The sequence below is a fragment of the Eurosta solidaginis genome, chromosome 2 (assembly GCF_040869045.1).
Source record: "Eurosta solidaginis isolate ZX-2024a chromosome 2, ASM4086904v1, whole genome shotgun sequence".
Classification (NCBI taxonomy): Eukaryota; Metazoa; Arthropoda; class Insecta; order Diptera; family Tephritidae; genus Eurosta; species Eurosta solidaginis.
In genome coordinates, this window is record NC_090320.1 from 240,339,160 (window position 1) to 240,365,306 (window position 26,147).

The 26,147-nt window shown below is 36.4% G+C and overlaps 1 protein-coding gene across 1 annotated transcript in view; it reads right to left on the reverse strand.

The window, feature by feature from the left end:
* The window catches only part of tkv (thickveins), a 929,476-nt gene that overhangs the window by 225,531 nt on the left and 677,798 nt on the right, over positions 1-26,147 (reverse strand). The window lies entirely within an intron of this gene.

The following is a 26,147-nucleotide window of genomic DNA, read 5'->3' on the forward strand; positions in this document are numbered from 1 at the left end:
CGTATTTAGACCTTTTTGTGGCATATTTAAACAAAATTATGCGCCCTTCGTGTGGAAGAAAATCTCAACCATCTTTCGGAAAACAATTTTTCAAAAAACTATGCAAATTCTGAAAGAGCTTGTACCTTTTGCAAACTAAAAAATTATTTCAAATTCTTCATACTTACGTTTTTGAAATTGGTCTGGTTAGTCTCATACATAAAATTGTAATGAAATTTCTTTAAGATTCGCGATTTTTAAGGATAAGATTTGATAACACTACGGACTCATTCAGTCTATGTGAGGTCCATACGGGCTGGTCAGTTCAACCTAACCTAATGATAAGATTGTCGATATGATATCATATTGAAAATAGGAAGCCACTCTTATACAAGATGTTAAACCTTATGTGGGTTTATTTTGAATTCATTAAAATATATTCTGTTTTCTAGTCTTTGGGATTGGTTGGCTTAGGTTAGGTTGAATTGGCCAGTCAATAAATACCTCACATAGACTGAATGTGTCCGTTACCAGAATTTGTTTGACGAGCAATCGCGAAAACCCCAATCAGGTACCAGGACTCACGTAAAACAACTAGAATAGAATAATATGACCGGACATGAACACAGAACGTGCTCAACCGTTTCTTCCTGCAGGACGCACTTCCAACACTTGCTGTTATTGATGAGACCTAACTTACAACCATGTGACGCCAGAAGGCAGTGTCCAGTTAGTATGCCCATCGTGAGACTTAAGTATTCTCTCTTTAGAGTCTAATATCCTAGGCTTTGCACATGATCTTAGAAATGTTGCAGCCCCGCGCTTCTGTCCACGCCTTTCCTGCCCGACGGTTCATATGCAGCTCCTATCTTCTTTCAATTTCTGCCAAACGGATTGGGACGTTTATTGTCGTTTCACCGAGTGTTGCACCCTCCTTTCCAAACGCATCGGCATTTTTGTTAAGCGAGGTTTAATGTATACCATACATATATGTGCATATATCTACATCCTCCCTCAACCTCTTACATCACAAATCAACTGGCCGGGTTGATTATTACTTGAAAATAATGTGATCATTTGATCATTATTACAATAAATCAATTTATTTCCAAAACATATGAGTGGCATGTAATTGTACTTACTTGAAGTATTGTTGCTGCTAAATAATAAACAACAAATCAAATTGTTTCAAGCGTTTTCTCATCAATGCAAAACGTCAGCGGCGCGAAAAACACTCCAAAGAAATTTATTTGTTAAACAAGTAAGGAAGGCTAAGTTCGGGTGTAACCGAACATTACATACTCAGTTGGGAGCTGTGGAGACAAAATAAGGGAAAATCACCATGTAGTAAAAAGAACCTAGGGTAACCCTGGAATGTGTTTGTATGACATGTGTATCAAATGGAAGGTATTAAAGAGTATTTTAAAAGCGAGTGGGCCTTAGTTCTATAGGTGGACGCCTTTTCGAGATATCGCCATAAAGGTGGACCAGGGGTGACTCTAGAATTTGTTTGTACGATATGGGTATCAAATGAAAGGTGTTAATGAGTATTTTAAAAGGGAGTGGGCCATAGTTCTATAGGTGGACGCCTTTTCGAGATATCGCCATAAAGGTGGGCCAGGGGTGACTCTAGAATTTTTTTGTACGATATGGGTATCAAATGAAAGGTGTTAATGAGTATTTTAAAAGGGAGTGGGCCTTAGTTCTATAGGTGGACGCCTTTTCGAGATATCGCCATAAAGGTGGACCAGGGGTGACTCTAGAATTTGTTTGTACGATATGGGTATCAAATGAAAGGTGTTAATGAGTATTTTAAAAGGGAGTGGGCCATAGTTCTATAGGTGGACGCCTTTTCTGTCGGGTACCGCTAATTTATTTATATATGTAATACCATGAACAATATTCCTTCCAAGATTCCAAGGGCTTTTGATTTCGCCCTGCAAAACTTTTTCATTTTCGTCTACTTAATATGGTAGGTATCACACCCATTTTGCCAAGTTTTTTTCTAAAGTTATATTTTGCGTCAATAGACCAATACAATTACCATTATTCGTCCCTTTTTTCGTATTTGGTATATAATTATGGAATTTTTTTCATTTTTCGTAATTTTCGATATCGAAAAAGTGGGCGTGGTCATAGTCGGATTTCGGCCATTTTTTACGCCAATACAAAGTGAGTTCAGATAAGTACGTGAACTGAGTTTAGTAAAGATATATAGATTTTTGCTCAAGTTATCGTGTTAACGGCCGAGCGGAAGGACAGACGGCCGACTGTGTATAAAAACTGGGATGGCTTCAACCGATTTCGCCCCTTTTTCACAGAAAACAGTTATCGTCCTAGAATCTAAGCCTCTACCAAATTTCACAAGGATTGGTAAATTTTTGTTCGACTTATGGCATTAAAAGTATCCTAGACAAATTAAATGAAAAAGGGCGTATCCACGCCCATTTTGAAATTTTCTTTTATTTTTGTATTTTGTTGCACCATATCATTACTGGAGTTGAATGTTGACATAATTTACTTATATACTGTAAAGATATTAACTTTTCTTTTAAAATATGACTTAAAAAAAAATTTTTTTTAAAAGTGGGCGTGGTCATTCTCCGATTTTGCTAATTTTTATTAAGCATACATATACATATGGTGATAAGAGTAACGTTCCTGCCAAATTTCGTCATGATATCTTCAACGACTGCCAAATTACAGCTCGCAAAACTTCTAAATTATCTTCTTTTAAAAGTGGGCGGTGCCACGCCCATTGTCCAAAATTTTACTAGTTTTCTATTCTGCGTCATAAGTTCAACTCACCTACCAAGTTTCATCGCTTAATCCGTATTTGGTAATGAATTATCGCACTTTTTCGATTTTTCGAAATTTTCGATATCGAAAAAGTGGGCGTGGCTGTAGTCCGATTTCTTTCATTTTAAATAGCGATCTGAGATGAGTGCCCAGGAACCTACATACCAAATTTCATCAAGATACCTCAAAATTTATTCAAGTTATCGTGTTAACGGACAGACGGACGGACGGACGGACATGGCTCAATCAAATTTTTTTCGATCCTGATGATTTTGATATATGGAAGTCTATATCTATCTCGATTCCTTTATACCTGTACAACCAACCGTTATCAAATCAAAGTTAATATACTCTGTGAGCTCTGCTCAACTGAGTATAAAGAAGGCAAGGAAAAGTGTTTATCGATCGCGCTAGGCTCGGACACTCAATATTGTTTTCTTCGTTATAATAGAAAATTTTGTTTAGATTTTTAAATAAACTTTTCACTTGACGAGTGTACGTATGCCTGCAGCAATTTTTGTAAAAGCTTAGTTCTTTATGCATTTTTTTATTTTTCTTTTTTTTTCTTTTTAATTTTTAAGTGCAGATTTTGTTTCAATGTGTGTGGCGCCTTATACATACTTTAACTATTTATTTATGTATGAAAGAAACACTTGACGCTTGTTCGCTAGCGCCAATCTCATGTCAATTAATAATTAGTTCAGTAATTACGGTTCATTTAATTTATGACAAGACGGCAGGGGAAATTTGATATACGAACATATCACACTTTATGCTGACATATGAAACGTGTTCTTATATAAAAAAATAAAAACCAAATCAAAAAATAAGTATCAGTTAACGCAGTAGTGCATAAGAGCCTTGCATATAGAAATATATATCTGCGAGCACAAAAATTGCAACGAAAACAAATTTTATTAATTTTTTCTTCCACTAATTTAAAACTTTGTTTACTTATTCCGTAACAAAAATTATGCAAACCAATTTCGAAAACGTTTTCAAAATATCCGAATTTTTTGAGTTAAAAATACATATATACTTTTAATTTTCAAAAGCTTTCAGAGCATGTAATTATATAGCTAATTAGCCCGTTCAATTTTAGTTTAAAATGTACAATTTTGAAGTCTCTCAGATCTTGAAATAATTTCTAATTTATTTCCGAATTGTGCATTTTTCTCACATGTAAAATTTTACTAAATATAGAAGCATATACGAAACACACTTGGAAAAATATTATATACTTTATTAAAAATATTTTAATTTTTTTGAAAACGTTTTTGAAATCGGTCTACATAGTTTTCCTTAAAGAATTCATACACAAAAATTATAAAATTAACAAAATTTAAAGTTTTAAAAAATCTTCATAAAAATTTCAAAGTTTATACTACGAACTTACAAACACTTTTTGAGTATGTATGTAATTCGATGAATCTAGACCGAAAGTTTTAATCTTAAGTGTAAAACTTTGAAGTCTCTCAGATTTGTATTGACTTCGAATTTTTTTTTCGAAATTGTGTTATTTTTATTGCATTCGAAAGGTGTACAATTTAATAAATAATTTTATATTTGGAGAAAACCTGAAAAAGATTTCAAAAAACTGTATATTTTTTAATAATATTCTAATATTCGAACTTTTTCGAAACCGCTTTTGAAATTGGTTTACATGGTTTTCGCAAAGGAACTCATTAACCAATTTTTATAACATTAACAGGATTTCGATTTTCAAAAAATCTTCATGAAAATTTTAATATGTATGCTTCGAATTTAAAAAAACCTTTTTTAGTATATAATCCAATCAATGTTTTCTGATCAAATATAGTCTGTATACCTCAGAAATTGTTTTGATTTTGAATTTTTTTTTTTCAGAATTGTGTTTTTTGTTGCATACCAAGGGTATACAATTTAATGTAATTAGGAAGAAAATCTGAAAAACATTTTTAAAAAACTCAAATATATGTATTCTAAATGAAGATTTCAAAATTTTTAATTCGATTTTTTTCCGGAACAGTTAAATATATAAGGTAGAAAATCTGAAAAACAATCCGAAAAACTAACTAAATACTGTTTTCAGTGTGTAATTCGATCAACGTATTCGTAATGACCTCGAATTTTTATACTCAGTTGAGCAGAGCTCACAGAGTATATTAAGTTTGATTGGATAACGGTTGGTTGTACATATATAAAGGAATCGAGATAGATATAGACTTCTATATATCAAAATAATCAGGATCGAAAAAAAATTTGATTGAGCCATGTCCGTCCGTCCGTCCGTCCGTCCGTTAACACGATAACTTGAGTAAATTTTGAGGTATCTTGATGAAATTTGGTATGCAGGTTCCTGGGTACACATCTCAGATCGCTATTTAAAATTAACGATATCGGACTATAACCACGCCCACTTTTTCGATATCGAAAATTTCGAAAAACCGAAAAAGTGCGATAATTCATTACAAAAGACAGCTAAAGCGACGAAACTTGGTAGATGAGTTGAACTTATGACGCAGAATAGAAAATTAGTAAAATTTTGGACAATGGGCGTGGCACCGCCCACTTTTAAAAGAAGGTAATTTAAAAGTTTTGCAAGCTGTAATTTGGCAGTCGTTGAAGATATCTTGATGAAATTTGGCAGGAACGTTACTTCTATTACTATATGTACGCCTAATAAAAATTAGCAAAATCGGAGAAGGACCACGCCCACTTTAAAAAAAAAAATTTTTTTTAAGTAAAATTTTAACAAAAAATTTAATATCTTTACAGTATATAAGTAAATTATGTCAACATTCAACTCCAGTAATGATATGGTGCAACAAAATACAAAAATAAAAGAAAATTTCAAAATGGGCGTGGCTCCGCCCTTTTTCATTTAATTTGTCTAGGATACTTTTAACGCCATAAGTCGAACAAAAATTAACCAATCCTTTTGAAATTTGGTAGGGGCATAGATTTTATGACATTAACTGTTTTCTGTGAAAATGGGCGAAATCGGTTGATGCCACGCCCAGTTTTTATACACAGGCGTCCGTCTGTCCTTCCGCATGGCCGTTAACACGATAACTTGGGCAAAAATCGACATATCTTTAATGAACTTAGTTCACGTGCTTACTTGAACTCACTTTATCTTGGTATGAAAAATGAACGAAATCCGACTATGACCACGCCCACTTTTTCGATATCGAAAATTACGAAAAATGAAAAAATGCCATAATTCTATACCAAATACGAAAAAAGCATGAAACATGGTAAGGTAATTGGATTGTTTTATTGACGCGAAATATAACTTTAGAAAAAACTTTATAAAATGGTTGTGACACCTACCATATTAAGTAGAAGAAAATGAAAAAGTTCTACAGGGCGAAATAAAAAACCCTTAAAATCTTGGCAGGTATTACATATATAAATAAATTAGCTGTATCCAACAGATGATGTTCTGGGTCACCCTGGTCCACATTTTGGTCGATATCTGGAAAACGCCTTCACACCACTCCCTTTTAAAACTCTCATTAATACCTTTAATTTGATACCCATATCGTACAAACTCATTCTAGAGTCACCCCTGGTCCACCTTTATGGCGATATCTCAAAAAGGCGTCCACCTATAGAACTAAGCCCCACGCCCTTTTAAAATACTCATTAACACCTTTCATTTGATACCCATATCGTAAAAACATATTCTAAAGTCACCCCTGGTCCACCTTTATGGCGATATCTCGAAAAGGCGAACACCTATAGAACGAAGGCCCACTCCCTTTTAAAATACTCATTAACACCTTTCTTTTTATACCCATATTGTACAAACAAATTCTAGGGTCACCCCTGCTCCACCTTTAAGGCGATATCTCGAAACGGCGTCCACATATGGAACTAAGGATTACTCCCTTTTAAAATACTCATAAACACCTTTCTTTTGATACCCATATTGTACAAACAAATTCTAGGGTTACCCCTGGTCCACCTTTATGGCGATATATCGAAACCGCGTCCACCTATGGAACTAAGGATTACTCCCTTTTAAAATACTCATTAGCACCTTTCATTTGATACCCATATCGTGCAAACGCGTTCTATAGTCACCCCTGGTCCACCTTTATGGCGATATCTCGAAAAGGCGACCACCTATACAACAACCACCACTCCCTTTTAAAACCCTTATTAATACCTTTAATTTGATACCCATATCGTACAAACATATTCTAGAGTCACCCCTGGTCCACCTTTAGGGCGATATTTCGAAACGGCGTCCACCTATAGAACTAAAGCCCACTCCCTTTTAAAATACTCATTAACACCTTTCGTTTGATGCCCATATTGTACAAACAAATTCTAGGGTCACCCCTGGTCCACCTTATGGCGATATCTCGAAACGGCGTCCACCTATGGAACTAAGGATTACTCCCTTTTAAAATACTCATTAACACCTTTTTTTTGATACCCATATTGTACAAACAAATTCTAGGGTCACCCCTGGTCCACCTTTGTGGCGATATCTCGAAATGGCGTCCACCTATGGAACTAAGGATTACTCCCTTTTAAAATACTCATTAACACCTTTCATTTGAAACCCATATCGTACAAACGCATTCTAGAGTCAACCCTGATCCACCTTTATGGCTATATCCCTAAATGGCATCCACCTATAGAACTATGGCCCACTCCCTCATAAAATACTCTTTAACGCCTTTCATTTGATACACATTCCAGGGTTTCCCTCGGTTCATTTTCCTACATGGTTATTTTCCTTTATGTTGTCACCATAGCTCTCAACTGAGTATGTAATGTTCGGTTACACCCGAACTTAACCTTCCTTACTTGTTTTTTTTAATTTTTAATTCTGAAGTATACTTCGAAAACGAATTTTTTCGAAAATGTTTTTCACACTGACTTACATCTCAAGGAAATTTCATAATTTATAATTTTTCTTCAGTTGTAATGCTTTTAATATAGTCTGATTAATTTAAGCGTAATATGCACAAGTTGGAAGTCTATCGGAATATGTATTGATTTCGACATTTTTTCGGAATTCCAAGTTTGAAAGAATTTAAATGAAAGTAATTGTACGAGTTTGAGGTCTTTCGAAATTTGTATTTATATCGCGACTTTTTTTCGGAATTTAAAGTTTGAAAAATTTTAAATGGAAAATTCAAAATTTATACTAAAAGTCTTGGAAATCTCCTTGAGTATGTAATTCAATCAATTTTAGCCTTAAGTGTATGAGTTTGAAGTTGCTTAGAATTTTTATTGATTTCGAAATTTTTTTTTGTAATTTTGTTTTTATTGCATTACAAGTTAATTTTTAATGGGAAAAATCTGAAAAAGACTTCAAAAAACTGTTTATATTTTGACAATATTCGAATATTCGAATTTTTTCGAAAACATTTTGGAAATTGGTTTACATTGCTTTCGTAAGGAAACTCCCCAAAAAATTCTAAAAAAAAAATTTCCAGTTTCAAAATCCTTCATGGCAATTTTAAAATTTATACTTCGAATTTTAAAAAACTTAGTGCGTTTGTCACTCGACCAATGTAGTTCCATCAATTATAGCCTGCATTAATTTGAAGCCTCTCAAAATTTGTATTGATTCGAAAATTTTTATTTTGCAATTTTGTTTTTCTCTGGCATACCAAGTGTGTCCAATTAAACTTGAAAACCATTTCGAATCAAACTATATTTTTTAAAGATAATCGTATATTCGCTTTTTTCAAAAACATTTTTGAAATTGATCAGAAGGTCTTCACGAAAGAATTCATTGCAAAAATCTATAAAATTAACCAATTTTTCGAGTTTTAAAAATTTAAATGAAAATATCAAAGTTAATAATTCGAATATTAAAAATTTTTTATAGTTAGTAATTCGAGCAATTTCAGTCTAAAAACTTTTTTAACTTTTTTGAAAACATTTTTGAAATTGATTTGCAGAGTTTTCCTTAAAGAATTCACTGACAATTTTTCTTTTAACAAAACGAAAAAAATTTAAAAGTTTGTGGGACATTCAAGTTGCAAATATAGTTTTTAAGATTTTCATAGCCATTTTCTTAAAACTTCAAATTTCCGATACAGATTTACTTACAAAATTTTTGAAAAAATAACTGAAAAAAAAAATCATTAATAAACTTGTTTTTATAATTTTTGTTGCTATTTTTGTGCTCACAGTTGTATACACATTTCATAAGATAAAAAATGCTAAGTTACCAGCTACGACACAATTTTGAAAAATTTTGGTTGTTGAGAACATTGCAGACCAAACTCTCGTCGAAATTCAGAACAAAGCGACGTTTTGCAACCCATCCTCCATATGCGCCTATGCCCCCGAAAGGGAGTAGAAGGATTAGACAAAAAACAGATCCTAAAACTCGGAAAGCCTAGAAAAGACATACCAGTGCTGCACCCGCCACATGCTCCAAATTTAAGCCCTGCGATTTTAAACCGAAATTGATTACAGAGCCTTTTTAGATTCAAAAGACGAAACATTCAAGAGGCAACATGTGGTAGTTGATGAGATTTTGCAGCAGCCTGGTTGAGGATCATCTATAGTATTAAGTTCCAGCATAAAAATATAAACAAATTTTGTCAGATTGTGATCAACGGGCTGGTGAGTTATCCACCTCTGTAAGCGCTTCTTATTGCCTTCTGCTACTTTTCTTACAGAAACCCGGAGAATACTTCTTTTCTTCTATTTTACTGGATCGATTCCGAACTCGAATAATGCTTCCACGAGGCTCTTTTGGACCTATCGGAGGAGGGAAAGGTAAAATTAGGAGAAGGAGGTAGTGGTAGAAGGAAAACAAAGGGAGAATTTAGTTTGAGTAGTTCGAAGTGGACCAGAAACCCATCTTTTTGAAAAAATTGTCTTTATAATGCGACTTGATTGCAACTTTGGGATGTTGAGATATCGGGGGAGGGAGGGAAGCAGAAAGAGAGAGACAGAGAGAATTTAAAGAAAGAGAGAGTGAAGTGAGAGGAGGAAGAGTGAGAGATACAAACTTCTTTAAAACTTTTTAAAATTATGCAGCGAAACCAAAGTTTGGGCAGAATAAAATCTGCCGGCTCCAGTAGTAAACAATAAACTTTGAATCCATAAGTTATTAATCATTTGTTACAACAGGTAATTATAATTTGAATTTCTTCTACCAAATGCAAAACTCCTGCTGCCTAAAGGAACAAAACTACGATGACTTCATGTTTCCAATCCTTTATACCAACTTCTGCTGCAAAACACCGCTGTCCAAATATGTAGAAGCGCATAATAAATTGAGTGTTTCCTCTTTTAAAAATGTGCCCCACCATATCCCCTCCCATTCCTTAACACACCACTCATTCCTTTTTTGGGTAAATTTGTATTTTTTTGTTTGGCGCTCATTTGACCATTACCTTTTTGCGCAATTCTTTGACAGCTAAAATATTATTTGTGTCTCATAAATTTACATTTCACACCTGAGTTGCATTTAATAATAACGCGCAGTTTTTTTATTCACACGGGATGAGAAAAAAAAGGTGAAAAAAACAAAAACTGAAGAGAGAATGCCATATATTTGATTGACTTTGCAACGGACTTGCTGACTCTGACTCCAGTTCGTTGATGTAAGCAAATTAAACTTAACGCGAAAAGGAAAATGAAAAATAAGAATCACTAACCATTTTTAATTTTTATTAGTATGAGATTTCGTATTTGGTGCAGACAGCAGGGCACGAGCGGAGACTCTTTTGCTAGCTTCCTTTTGCAAACAGTTTCATCTGCTATAATTAGTTTCGAGTAACTCGGGTACAAAATCGTTTGACCTAGAAGTTAGCCATACAAATCTCTGCGTTAATAAATTCCTCTGAATATTCGAAGATCACACTAGATGGCTGATCTGCTTAGCTCGGAGCTTTAGTTGTCCGTTGAATGGCTGAATATATATTAATTTTCCTAGCCCCTGTCCAGTTTATACCGACTCGCAAACAATTTCAGCAAAAAACTCAGGTATCTTCACCTCTGGCGAGTATGTAGTAGGCATGCTACGGAAGAGTTTCCCAGAACGAAAAATCGAAATAAGATTTTATAAATGTAGTTTATCCGATCGGAATCAGAAACGAAATCGGAAGTCGAAGCAGGGTAGAAGTCACACATATCAAGTTAGATTTAAGAAGGTGGAATACACTCTGCCTCGACTTCCGATTTCCGTTCTGATTTCTATTCCGATAAAACAAATTTGTAAAATCCTGTTCCGGTTTCTGCGCTGGTAAGCTAAAATATACTAGCTGCCTTTGCATAAGATGATTATCTTTTCAAATTTAGTTATTACTCCGATGTCTAAATTAAGGGGAAATTACGATGTTTTAAAGCTACGTAACACATTGATATGTAGCAAATGGAAGCAGTTAAAGGAAGTTCAATTCAGAATCGAACTGAACTATTGTTGTTGTTTTGTAGCATGTAAGCAGTTAAAGGAAGTTCAATTCAGAATCGAACTGAACTATTGTTGTTGTTTTGTAGCGATAAGAACACTCCCCGAAGGCCTTGGGGAGTGTTATCGATGTTGATGGTCCTTTGCCTGATGCAGATCCGTTACGTTCCGGTAACAAGCACCATTAAGCTACTAGCCCGATCATCTCGGAAACGACATGAAACCTTCTAGGCCATACCGTCCTCCCACTCCCTAGATCCATGAGGAACTTGGTGTCGCAAGAGCCTCGGCTGTTAAAGAAACAGAATTCGCCATGGGTAGACGAGGTAGACAAATGGGCTGGAGAAGCTATATATTACGCTGGCAACCCCTTGAAAGGGTTGCGCTGCACAACCTCTTGAATCAATTTGGTATTTTAGTCACCTTTTACGACAGGCATACCTGCCGCGGGTTTCTTCTAAGCCCCTTAACCCGCTGGGATAGGTGTGAAAACTTCCATTTGTATAGGTTGACCACATCCTTTAATTGTGGCAACAAACGGGTTTTAAAAGAAACTAATTGAAATTTTAGCGATTTATATAAACTGAAACAAGTAGCACTATAAAGCGGTTAAGCCTTTGCCTAAATCTATGCTCCAAACCTTCTACCTGTACAATATCAATGCGAGATAATTCACTCTTAAACTTTAGGTAAGGTTAGGTCAGGTTGAACTGGCCGACCCGTAAGGACCTCACATAGACTAAATGAGTCCGTAGTGTTACCAGAAGTTTGATTAACGAGCGAACTGAAGAACCCTATCAAAAACCAGGACCTATATTATAAAAAAAACTCCGTCCTCTTGGCAAATACTAGTAGATTTCGAGGACATATACCACTTGCTGCTTCAAGATCTGACAGCTGTGTCGCTCCCTATAGCTGGTTTCTTAGACTGGCAAGCGCAGGGCCCGACCACAAAACATGCTCGATCGTTTCCTCCTCGAACCAGCACTTCCTACATATGCATAACTGATCAAGCCCAAAGTAAAGGCATGTAGTGTCCAGTCAGAATACCCAACATGAGCATACAGTCCTCTCTTTTTAATGACAGAAGTAACTTTGTTTGTAAAGTTGTAAGACCTTCCCATGATCTTCGACTTGCCCTGGGGCCCAATATAGCTGTACGCTGTTTCATATCCCAGTTCCTACCAATGATTGATTACTCTTAACCCTTAATCTTGTGAAATCATACCGGCGTTACTCTTTCAACCATACGTCGTGCCTCGTTCCTCGTTACTGAAAGACTATTCCAATGATGTTTTTACTCTTACCAACACAGCCACATTTTCAATTTTGGTAACCTCAGTTCTAGAGCACGCGTGCTTACGAAACTTATGGGAGCCGTACGAGCCGTTCCATTACTTTGGCAGATAAAAGGACAGTCGATTTCCCGAATTAGACGTTTTATACAGTATGTTCAAAATAATGATGGGCTCCAGCGGGTTGCGGATCTTATAATAAGTATTAATACATCTTGATCACCAGGTGCTTTCGATTTACCGGCGTGTGTGCGGATTTTCACTATATGGTGTCTGTCCGAGTCCATGTCTTTTGAAAGGAGTGACAGACTGAAGAGGAACCCTGAACTTGTATTTCCTTCTGGGTCTCTGAATGTGCTCTGGCTGGCCGCTTAGGGTGCTCCTATCCTGGGAGATTCTATGTGGAAGTCAGCCGGGTACGGACACGCAACGATATTAGATGGCATGGGAAATGACGATCTAACGATGTCAATTCTGACCTAACATCTGACTGGACTATACTATACCAAGTGTTGACTTCCAGGTACAGAACATATGGCATTCTCTGAAGGGAGGTTAAGAGAAGGGGCTGACGATAGTGGTGAGGATATCAAAGTTGCGCAGATGGGTCAAATATGTAAAAGGAAATAAGGATGGGCTTTACTCAAAGCAACTGTGGGTCAATCACTCTTACCGACTTCTTAGAGTGTCTTCCAGAAGTAAGTTTATGGTAAAGGGAGATCATCTAGACTACTTCAGGACAGCACAGTATCAGGCTGCCTCAAATGCCATAGAAACCGGTTAGAGTTCAGAGGTGCGAGTTTCAATGGAGTCCATAGAACATCTCAATGTTTCTTTTTGTTGGCTCCCCGGGCACAGCAATATTAAATAGATTGAATTTTCTAATAAGGTGGCAAAAAAGTGACAAAACGAGGCGGATCAGCTCCGTACGACCACATGAGGGCAATCGAGGAATGTACTTTAAGGGAAACACAATTACTTTGAACCAGCTGCAATGATTGTTTAGTCTCAAAGTTTTTAGGGCCATATTTGAATCGGAGAGGAACGAACGAACTCGTTCTGAAACTAAACAAGGCTGCAGTGAGAACACTTACAGTCGCCATACCAGGTCACTGTGCCATCGTGACGATGTTTCAACGTTCGTGTATAGCAACAAAGCATCTCTTCAGATGAATGAAGAGGATTCGTTTCGACACTTTATCTGACTAGGTTCCGGAATGCAGATTTCAAGGCGAACGGTTTTTTGACGAAGGTAAGATAGCTGGTTCTTTCGCGCCTACTTAAGTTCAAATGGGGAGGCAAATATTGAGTTAAATATTAGGAAGTATCTGGTAGAGCGAATATTGGGTAAAGCTCATATTTCGAAGCTTTTAACAAGCCACCTTCAATTAGCATCCTCCTACCGCTTAATGACGGTATTTGTTATAAACTTCATTACCTCTAAGGGGTAGTGTGGAAAATCACGCCGAATATTACAATATAAAAATAATAGCGCGACTAAGCGCTAAGTTCCAGTTTCCCCAATAGTTAACCTCGCGCAGTTTATCGATAAATAATATTCACTGATAAATTAGTCCAATCATAGATCATTTAGATATTAGATTTAGATATGGACACCATTTTCTACAGCTTTACTAAATCTATTGCAGGGGACACCTCTTGATGTGTGGCCCACGTTTGTCACTCTACACGCATGCGTGCCACTGCAGTTGCCCCTATGTGTCTCTCTCTGTGCTTGTTTGTGTGAGTATACACCCAACCGGGCGCGAGTGTCATAAATGTCAGTTGAAAGCATGAAAAGTATAAATTATTCATAATCCAAGGGGGAAAACCATGCACAGCTCCTTTTTTCATTGATAGCCTATTTTTAAGTTAGTCGCTTTCTTATCTCGCTGGTGATATTTTCAATTAACTAGCTGGTAATTTTTTTTTCACCAACTGCTGCTCTTAATATTATTTCATATTTATATCAAATTGTCTATGGATAAAGGTAAATGGCAAAAGTGGTTAGTTAGACGGTTGAATTGCGAGCTTAACTAAAATGTTTATCAAATTAGTTGCTCATTAATTTTCATTAAAAAAAAAAAAACAAACAAACAAAGAGAGAGTTCGAGAGAAGGGGACAAGGTTCGCCAAGCAATGAACGGTTTTAAAAATGTGTAGAGGAAAAAATTGGAAGGTAACATAATTAGCGAAGCTAAACATGTTAAAAATATTAAACTGGATATTTAACAAGACTATATTTTATACCCAGTTACTAGTTTTAGAATATAGCATAAACAGATCATTTCATTTCAAATTTTTTTTATTTCAAATTAAACTTTTTCAAGCCAAATGAAACTTTTCGAATCAAATGTAACTTTTTCTCAAATAAATTGAAACGTTTTTCTAGTCAAATTAAAGTATTTTCAAATAAACTGAAATCTTTTTCAAGTCAAATTAAACTTTTTTCCATTCAAAAGAAAATTATTTCAAGTCAAATGAATATTTCTTTCAAAACAAAAAATTTTTTTTATTAAATTAAACTTTTTTCAAAATCCAACTAAACTTTTTTGAAGTCAATGAAATTTTTCAAACAAACTTTTTTCAAGCGAAATTAAACCTTTTCCAAATAAAATGAGACATTTTTAAGTCAAACTAAACTTTTTTTTAAATAAAATTAAACTTTGTTCAAGTCAAAGGAAACTGTTTTCATATCAAATGAAAATCTTTTTCAAATCAAGTAAAACTTTTTCCAAAAATATTAAACTTTTTTCAAATAATATGAAACTTTTTTCAAGCCAAAGAAAACTTGTTCCAAATATAATGAAAGTTTTTTTCAAACCAAATGAAACTTTTTTTAAATCAAGTGCCATTCTTTTCAAATGAAATGAAACTTTTTTCAGATTAAATTTTATTTATTTCAAATCTAGTGAATCTTTTTTGAAGTTAAATTAAACTTTTTTCAAGTCAAGTGAAAGTTTTCAAACCAAATGAAACTTTTTTTAAATCAAGTGAACTTTTTTCAAATCAAATGAAACTTTTCTCAAAGCAAATTAAACTTTTTTAAAATCAAGAGAAACTTTTTTCAAATTAAATAAATCTTTTGTTAAGTCAAATGAAACTTTTCCAATTAAAATAAAGCTTTTTCCAAATCAAATTATTTTTTTCCAAGTGAAATGAAACGCCTTTCAAATGAAATGAAACAAAAGTTTTAAGTTAAATTAAACTCTTTTTAAGTTAAATGAAACTTTTTTTATGTCAAATAAAACTTTTTACAATAAAATTAAACTTTTTTTCAAATCAAGAGAATTTTTTTCCCAAATCCAAGGAAACTTTTTCCTAGTCAAATCAAGTCAAACTTCAAAATCAAGCCAAAATGTTTTCAAATCCAATAAAATGTTTTCAAGTCAAATAAAACTTTTTCAAATCAAATGCAACTTTTTTGAAGTTAAATAAAACTTTTTTTAAAGTCAAATGATATTTTTTTCAAATCAAATTAAACTTTTTTATGTAAAATGAAACCTTTTTTTAATTTCAATGAAACTTTTTTAAAATCAATTAAATTTTTTTTTTTAAATCAAATGAAAATTTTTCAAATCAAATGAAGCGGTTTTCAAATGAATTACAACTTTTCTTGAATCAAACGGAACATTTTTAAAGTTAAATGAAACTTTTTATTTCAAATGAAACTTTTGTCTTCGACGTCTACATCAGTTATGAAGAAGTCCATGAGAATGTGCTTCATTAAACTCTCGGACTCGGTTTTGCGCACCTATATCGTCCGTCTTGAGCTGACCCCGAATCGCCCCTAGGATCTTCCTCCTAGTAAGTTTTTTCCCTAAGGTCTTGGGCAGATGGCTTCTTGACTAGTCGGGACCAGGATTTTGGTGTCCTATACATTAGCTTGTGTCAAGCAGGCGCAGATTGAGATTCGGAACTAATCCAAACCTTCGTATTTTATCGGCCCTATCCGCAACCCTTGCCTTTCTGTTGGGTTCGCGAAGAGGCAACACAACTTAATGTTTCTTCAAGAAGTCATGCCGGTCCTTATGTTCATCGACATAGTCATCTATCTGACTGCAGCGTTCTTCCGGTCGCGTAGCAAATATTGCTTCAAACGCCAGCCTTTACTCTTTCCTATGGAGCAAACAGCATCCGCTATGCCGCCAGTTGCAGCGGGTGTTTTGCCATCAGTGGTGAATTTTATGTCTATCCGGTGATTTGCGTAGGCATAATAGGCGTGGCTGGTCTTGGGGTTTTTAATCAGTACGTGTTGATTGTAACATGGGATTTATTGTGCCCAAAGTGGGTATTTCACCTTACCGGTGTGGCAAATCCGCACTTTATAAGTGGGATCAATCTTTGATCGATTTCAAAATGGCAATGTGGGTTCCATTAAGATTCTAAAACTTAATAAATTAATAAAATTCCTCTTTTCAAGTTTTCAACATGGAAAACGATTAAGCGCAGTTGGAAAAAAACTAAACGCAATTCGAAAAACTCTTTCCAGGTTCAACATACCTCGTATTTTTGAAACTCCGACATTAGACAAAAGTCGGAAACGGTAAACGAATGTTTTATTTGATAAAATGGGCGAAGCTTTTGAAAGATTTCAAAATGAAGAGTCAAAAATTCGATATCAAAAAAGTGAGTACAGATGGCGGCTGATCCCGCAATTTCTCTTTTTTAGTTCGTAATTAATTTCGCTTTTTTTTGTTTTTTTTTTTTTTAAGTTGGAAAAGTTGGCGCAGTTATTTGCCTGTTTCGAAAAAGCAACCGTAAAACCTTGATTTTTATGACTCCAAAAATAGAAATTTTTGTGAATCAAAGTTTACTTTCGCAAACGTTCAAAATTGTCGATATCGAAAACTTGAGTACACATACGAAGCGAACACAATTTCGAGTGAACTCCCTACTCCTTATTTCTCACTATTATTTCAAAATTTACTTTGTATTTTTGAAATTTTCGAAAGTTGGTATTGTCTATTTGGAAACGCTACAAAGAGCGTCCCTCATTAAGCCCTACTTGCTTTTCGAAATATCGGTTTATAGTTGTTGTTGTTGTAGCAGTGCTTCGCCTCATCCAATAGGTGCGACCGATCACAAATTGTCATCAAAATCGTCTAACGGGAGTCCAAGGCAACTTGCTGTTTCAACAGGGGTGGACCATAATGAGAGGGGTGTTAGAAGCGTTGGTTCCACATTACAATTAAAGAGACGGTTGGTGTCATGTGGGGACACATTGCAAGCAGGGCATACATTTTGTATGTCGGGGTTGATTCTGGATAGATAAGAGTTAAACCTGTTACAGTATCCAGATCAAATTTGAGCTAGAGTGACTCGCGTTTTCCTAGGGAGTGTGCGTTCCTCTTCCGCAAGTTTTGGGTACTGTTCTTTGAGCACTGGATTCACTAGGCAATTGCTGGCATAAAGGTCAAACGCCTGTTTGTGGAGTTCACTGCGGACCTGCTTGTGTTTTTTGGCTTCATACGGCTGAGTTCTCAGGTTCCGTATTTCCTCATAATGCTTACGGAGATGACTCCTTAAACCCCTGGGCGGTGTTGTATCATCAATCAGATGTCTGTTGGGATGCCCAGGTTTCTGGGTATTCAACAGGAAATGTTTGGTTAGCATCTCATTTCTCTCCCTGATGGAGAGTATTTTCGCCTCATTATGTGTTCTGTAGATCCTGATCAAACGTCACACCCAAGATTTTGGGGGGTGTAGGATAGTCGGTAGCATAGTGCCATCGACGTGGATGTTCATGTTGAAAATAAGGTCGCGGAGGATTTAGTCGGTGATAATGCCAAGTTTCGCGAGGCGAAAAAACTGGAGAGATCAGGGAGGTAGCCGTTTATTCTGTAGCAAAGCTCATCGATCTGTGGGCTTGAGCCTGTGGCCATTATTGTGCAGTCATCGGCGTAGGAAACAATAGTGACTCCTTCTGGTAGCGAAGGTAGCTTTGATATGTAGAAGTCAAACAAAAGTGGCACCTGTGGCACCTGTGGCACCCCTTGTTTAATTCTGCTTGGTTTTGATGTTTCGTTTCTAAATTGCACCGATGCCTGCCGACAACCCAGATAATTTGCGGTCCACCTTTTAAGACACAGGGGAAGGGTAGACCCTTACAGGTCTTGCAGTAACGTACCATGGTTTACCGTATCAAAAGCTTTTGATATGTCTAGCGCAACGAGTACGTTTCTATGGTGGGGGTTTTGATTTAAAACACAATTTATCTGGGTGCTAATGACATTTAGCGCGGTGGTTTATAGTCACGGAGATTGTTGTGAATCAGTCTACCTTGTTTTCGATAAATATCTCTTTAATGCAATTTCCAATATTGACAAACAGGGCGTGGATATTGGAAAATTTTGCAAAGGCTATCCTAGTTTTGAATGAAAAGATCTGTTTTGAAAAACTTGCTAGCCCACGTTGTTCGAAATTTTCAATATCGAAAAATGGGCGTTGTTCTTAAGCAAGTTTACTCAATTTTAAAATATTTTTTGAGAAAGGGATCGTAAGAGGCAAGTGAAAACACATGGCTGAGTTTAAGAATATTCCATATTGCAAGCGAAATGCAACTGGGTATAAAAATACAAATTTTTTAACATTAAAACAACCTAAAAAGTAAAGAGATATTAGCAGTATGAAATTAACCGGGTCTAGAGCCCGCTTTTTTTTATAAATGAGCTAGTTAGTTGCACTACTTACTGTTGTTGTTATTGTTGTTATTGTCGTTATTGTTTTTATGGTGAGCATGTTGGCATAAAGCGTCGATATTAGTTTATAAACACATTAATAAATAACCTAATCTGCGTGGCATAATTTATTAAGCGATAAACGATCGCGCGAGCCTCTTAAATGACTGGCTCCACACTATCCGCGCACGGGTGCAGAGTTGGGGGATATGTTAGTATGTTGAGCAAAACCGACTTGCGAATAATGGATGGATTGCATGAAGTCATATAACCGCAACATTTAATTATTATTTGCAACAAAGCAACAACAACCCGCATCGTATGCATCACAAGCTCAAATGCAAAGTAACAATGAAGGCGCAGGAAGTCAAGAGAAACGTGTTGGCTGAAGATGAAGAAGAAGAAAATTGCAGATGAGGCGCAAACGACACTGATGTGACAGGAAGCGCGTAGGCAGGTCTAGCACTGTTGCATATTAAAAAAACGCACAACAACCAACAGCAGCGAAAATAAGTGTATTGATCTCGAAAAAGATTGTGGGCGACTACATAAAGGGAGGCAGGAGGAACGACAGTGACTAAGGTGTACCGTTAAACAAATTTGCGCTGAATTGCCAATGCTTGATGCATGACGGTTTACGTGTTGGTGTAACTTAGCTGCAGAATTGAGGCCGTGAAAACTAAAGATAACTCATAAAATTGTGCATCTTTTTCGATTCTAATATTTAAGAATTGAAATTGCAAGGTTTCTAGGGTAAATGCCAAGATTTTTGTGACACCATTAGTAATTTATCGGTTTAGGGATGAACTGACGTAAGCAATATTCATTCATAAGATGAATGACCGGCGGAGACTCTCCAAGATATCAAGCCTATATCAGGAAGCCCATTTCAATTTGTCTAATGAAATTTCCCCTTAGGAGTAAATCGCATGTTACTTCTCAAAACGCAACTACTAATTGTTCCACAAAAACCTGGATTAGGATTAATTGCTTTAGGTCCTCCAAAGGCCCTGCTTCTTTCAATCGGAAGGGTTGTCTCTATCAAATCTAAGCTTTGGTGGTTCGGAGGGCGAATAGTTATTTTTTTTTTTTTTTTTTTTTTTAATAAAAATGTTTCTTTGTAATTATAGTGGACTTTATGTTATTTTATTTGCTTGCCAAGCGCCGGCCACACCTTTTAAAAATTTATTGGGTGCGAACATTCGGGCTTTGAGGTACTGTCTGTGTGTTCAGCCACGTCATTTTACTATGAGAACCCACGATTTAAGATACAAATTTTAAACTCTGTCTTTAGAATATTTCACTAGCTAGTTAAGATGTGTACTCAATGGTTAATGAAACAAACGAAAGAAAAATGTTGATAGTTTAAGTCACTTGAGCCCGCTGAGATGATGAATATTTTATACTATAAAAGAAAACGACAACAAAGCGTGATGCTAGTCTACAGTGTCCTTATCCCTTCACTCTTACCATTTTTCCACTTCCTCTCTCTTTATTCACTTACTCCCTTCGATCACTTCCATCCTCTCTATATATCTTACTTATTCTCTATATATCTTACTTACTCACTTTCTACCCCTCTCCCTCTTCATCTTGTACACTTATTTATCTATATTTTCCTCTCATTCTTCCTTCTTTTCTCTCTCTTGTCCTATATTTTTCTATATACTAAATCTTTTTCCTTCACTCCCCCTGTCCTATCTTTCTATCTCTCACTATTTAAATGTCTCTCAGGCACCCATGTGTTGTTGCTTTTTTGCCATCATAGGCCATGCTTGTCGTCCTACAATACATATTTCCAACCTTTCAAGGTACAATAAGATTGGAGAACATTTGCAATCCCACTTCTGCCAATGTCCATATGACATGCGACCTCTATGGTGCGTCATCTCTTCAAAACTCACTGCAAAGATGCTTCGCAACTTCCATAACAGCGGGAACTTCGACCTGAACAATGCTACAGTAATCTCGTCTTTTAAAAACAGGACAGTTGTGGAATCAAAATTTCTGGGTCATCAAAGTCCTTTAGTTCCTTCCTAGGAAGCTTGATGCCTAAAGCAAAAGCAAAAGGGAGTCATTTTATTTGCAGTTCTGGACCTCGACAAAAGAAAAGGGGAATCGAATCATCTTTCTCTACATTCTGAAAATTTCTGTAGTGGAAATTTGTTGCTATAACCCGTATTTGGAGCCATAACACTTTGTTTAGTGAAGACCTACGTAAGAATCCTGAGTTAGAATTTGTTTAATTGGAGAAGAAACCATGATACTTTCCAATCATCTCGGTTGGTCCATAACGAGTTGGCGGCCTTTACAATTCATTCTATGCGATATACCTGAGGAGATTGAATTATCTCTTTATTCAACTGATTCTGTAATGGTCGCCAAGCCTAAAGGTAACTCACTGGAAGAAAGTACAGGCCTGCCAAAATACTTCCCTCAGAACCTACACAATGAGGTGAGCTGAACAATGCTGAACAAACAATTTCTGTTCAATACCCAGACACCTGGGCATCCCAACAGACATCTGATTGATGAGGCCACACCAGGCCAGGGAATTAAGGGGTCATCTTCGTAAGCATTATCAGGAAATACAGCACCTGACAACAAGCCGGTCCTCAGTGATATCCACAAAGAGGCGTCGGATCTCTATGCCAAGAATTCAGGCGAATCCAGTTCTTAAAGAAAAATACCGAGAGCTCGCAGAAGAGGATCGCACTCTTCCTAGGGGAATGCGCGCCACTCTAGCTCAACTTCGATCTGGGTAATGTAACAGGTTAAACTCTTACCTATCCAGAATCAACCCTGACATACAAAATGTATGTCCTCTTTGCAATGTGTCCCCACATGACACCAACCATCTCTTAAATTTTAATGTGGAACCAACGCCACTAACACCGCTCTCACTATGTTGAAACTGCAAGTTTCCTTGTACTCCTGTTAGAGGATATTGATGACAATTTGTGATCGGTCGCGCCTATTGGATGGGGCAAAGCAATGCTACAACAACAACAACAACAACCAAAAGATTTTTGTATAAAGATTTCCTACGCGCTTACATTGGTTTAGGATACCTCTTTAGCCATTTAAGCAGTGCTCTCGCATCCTTTGATGAGTTTAAAAGGGTGCGAAAACCTTTCCTTTTAGCTTAGAGGCTTCGGTACAAATGGAGACGCTTTCAGTTGTCACTGCTGCGATATCTGCTGAAAAAAAAAAAAAAAAAGTGGGTAAAATTTATGTACTTAAATAACAGTTGTACTCGTAGTAAATGCATAAAAAAACTAGTAGAATAGAGGAGAGGGTGATGAATATGAAGTGAGGAAGACTTTAGTCGCGCTTTATATTTCAAATTGGCTGCAGTTGGATTGTAAAACAAATAATAAGAGCTTGAAATAATGATACGTCACTTTGTGTACCACACAAGGCGCTCCGGTTGTAGATCATTTCCTTTCGCGTACTATGCTCAGGGTATTCGAGAACACGAAGCTCTAAGTCGATAGTCCCGAAACCTACACATGAGTTCAAAAAGCTTTCACAGGCAAAGTAATTGATCGAGAAAATAATTGACTATACAAGCACACTCACACTCAATCTTTGTGAATGAACAAAGAAGCTCTAAGCACATTCTAATCGTTCCAATTACTTTCACAACAAAAGTAGAATGCGCGTACTACGCAATTTAAAATACTAAACACAAACCGCAAGACAGCCAGACTACGGTAGTAGTATGTCATTTTCTAAGCAACCCAAAAGTGGTGGCTCTTAAACTCATCTGTCAGAAATGACAGAGAACATCCGTGACGCAGCTATACCTCAGCTGCAACTCAACAACTGACCGCCCATTAGAGACGCGCGCGCACAAACAATAATGCAACGCAACCCATTTTAAAAGCGCATTTGATTTAACGAAGAACACGCTTCGTTTGGAGCTTGGCAATATTGGGTGTTGGATGCTGGATGTTGGTAGTAGGCTTAGTAGCGCGTACAAATTATTAAACATTTTGTCTAAGTTATGGCACACGTTTGTGATTTTTCGCCAGGCGCAAACAATAATGACAACAAGCGCTTCCACTGCGTAAGCGTAAGAAATACGGTCCCTTTTGCTGATTTCAAAAGTTGTTGGCGTTCGTTGGCAATTACTACTTTGTAACAAAGTCCTTGGGTTTCCTCTCAGTACGTTGGTTGGTAGCTTTGCCATATTACATTGCTTGCGGTTTTGCCAACTTCATTCATCAACGCACTTGTGATGACATGTCTACTCTGAGGCGTGGTAGTTGCTTATTATACTCAGTTGAGCAGAGCTCACAGAGTATATTAAGTTTGATTGGATAACGGTTGGTTGTACAGGTATAAAGGAATCGGGAGAGATATAGACCTCCATATATCAAAATCATCAGTATCGAAAAAAAATTTGATTGAGCCATGTCCGTCCGTCCGTCCGTCCGTTAACACGATAACTTGAGTAAATTTTTAGGTATCTTGATGAAATTTGGTATGTAGGTTCCTTGGCACTCATCTCAGATCGCTATTTAAAATGAACGATGTCGGACTATAACCACGCCCACTTCGATATCGAAATAATTCATTACCAAAGACGGATAAAGCGATGGAACTTGGTAAGTGAGGTGAACTTATGACGCAGAATAGAAAATTTGTAAAATTTTGGACAATGGGTGTGGCACCGCCCACTTTTAAAAGAAGGTAATTTAGAAGTTTTGCAAGCTGTAATTTGCCAGTCGTTGAAGATATCATGATGCAATTTGGCAGGAACGTTACTGATATTACTATATATATGCCTAATAAAAACAAGTAAGAACGGGACTGTCTTCGGCTGTGCCGAAGACTTCATACCTTTCATGAATGGGGCTGAACAATAATCTTATCCCGTTCGTAATCTCCGAATAATCGGATGTATAAGATAAGAAATATATAGTGAACAGATCTACATACCTTAACGATTTTTAAGATAAATATAAAATAAACAAGTAAGGAAGGTTAAGTTCGGGTGTAACCGAACATTACATACTCAGTTGAGAGCTATGGTGACAACATAAGGGAAAATAACCATGTAGGAAAATGAACCGAGGGAAACCCTGGAATGTGTATCAAATGAAAGGCGTTAAAGAGTATTTTATGAGGGAGTGGGCCATAGTTCTATAGGTGGATGCCATTTAGGGATATAGCCATAAAGGTGGATCAGGGTTGACTCTAGAATGCGTTTGTACGATATGGGTTTCAAATGAAAGGTGTTAATGAGTATTTTAAAAGGGAGTAATCCTTAGTTCCATAGGTGGACGCCATTTCGAGATATCGCCACAAAGGTGGACCAGGCGTGACCCTAGAATTTGTTTGTACAATATGGGTATCAAAAAAAAGGTGTTAATGAGTATTTTAAAAGGGAGTAATCCTTAGTTCCATAGGTGGACGCCGTTTCGAGATATCGCCATAAGGTGGACCAGGGGTGACCCTAGAATTTGTTTGTACAATATGGGCATCAAACGAAAGGTGTTAATGAGTATTTTAAAAGGGAGTGGGCTTTAGTTCTATAGGTGGACGCCGTTTCGAAATATCGCCCTAAAGGTGGACCAGGGGTGACTCTAGAATATGTTTGTACGATATGGGTATCAAATTAAAGGTATTAATAAGGGTTTTAAAAGGGAGTGGTGGTTGTTGTATAGGTGGTCGCCTTTTCGAGATATCGCCATAAAGGTGGACCAGGGGTGACTATAGAACGCGTTTGCACGATATGGGTATCAAATGAAAGGTGCTAATGAGTATTTTAAAAGGGAGTAATCCTTAGTTCCATAGGTGGACGCGGTTTCGATATATCGCCATAAAGGTGGACCAGGGGTAACCCTAGAATTTGTTTGTACAATATGGGTATCAAAAGAAAGGTGTTTATGAGTATTTTAAAAGGGAGTAATCCTTAGTTCCATATGTGGACGCCGTTTCGAGATATCGCCATAAAGGTGGAGCAGGGGTGACCCTAGAATTTGTTTGTACAATATGGGTATCAAAAGAAAGGTGTTAATGAGTATTTTAAAAGGGAGTGGGCCTTCGTTCTATAGGTGTTCGCCTTTTCGAGATATCGCCATAAAGGTGGACCAGGGGTGACTTTAGAATATGTTTTTACGATATGGGTATCAAATGAAAGGTGTTAATGAGTATTTTAAAAGGGCGTGGGGCTTAGTTCTATAGGTGGACGCCTTTTCGAGATATCGCCATAAAGGTGGACCAGGGGTGACTCTAGAATGAGTTTGTACGATATGGGTAACAAATTAAAAATTGCCCAAGTTATCGTGTTAACGGCCATGCGGAAGGACAGACGGACGCCTGTGTATAAAAACTGGGCGTGGCATCAACCGATTTCGCCCATTTTCACAGAAAACAGTTAATGTCATAAAATCTATGCCCCTACCAAATTTCAAAAGGATTGGTTAATTTTTGTTCGACTTATGGCGTTAAAAGTATCCTAGACAAATTAAATGAAAAAGGGCGGAGCCACGCCCATTTTGAAATTTTCTTTTATTTTTGTATTTTGTTGCACCATATCATTACTGGAGTTGAATGTTGACATAATTTACTTATATACTGTAAAGATATTAAATTTTTGGTTGAAATTTTACTTAAAAAAAAATTTTTTTTTAAAAGTGGGCGTGGTCCTTCTCCGATTTTGCTAATTTTTATTAGGCGTACATATAGTAATAGAAGTAACGTTCCTGCCAAATTTCATCAAGATATCTTCAACGACTGCCAAATTACAGCTTGCAAAACTTTTAAATTACCTTCTTTTAAAAGTGGGCGGTGCCACGCCCATTGTCCAAAATTTTACTAATTTTCTATTCTGCGTCATAAGTTCAACTCATCTACCAAGTTTCGTCGCTTTAGCTGTCTTTTGTAATGAATTATCGCACTTTTTCGGTTTTTCGAAATTTTCGATATCGAAAAAGTGGGCGTGGTTATAGTCCGATATCGTTCATTTTAAATAGCGATCTGAGATGTGTACCCAGGAACCTG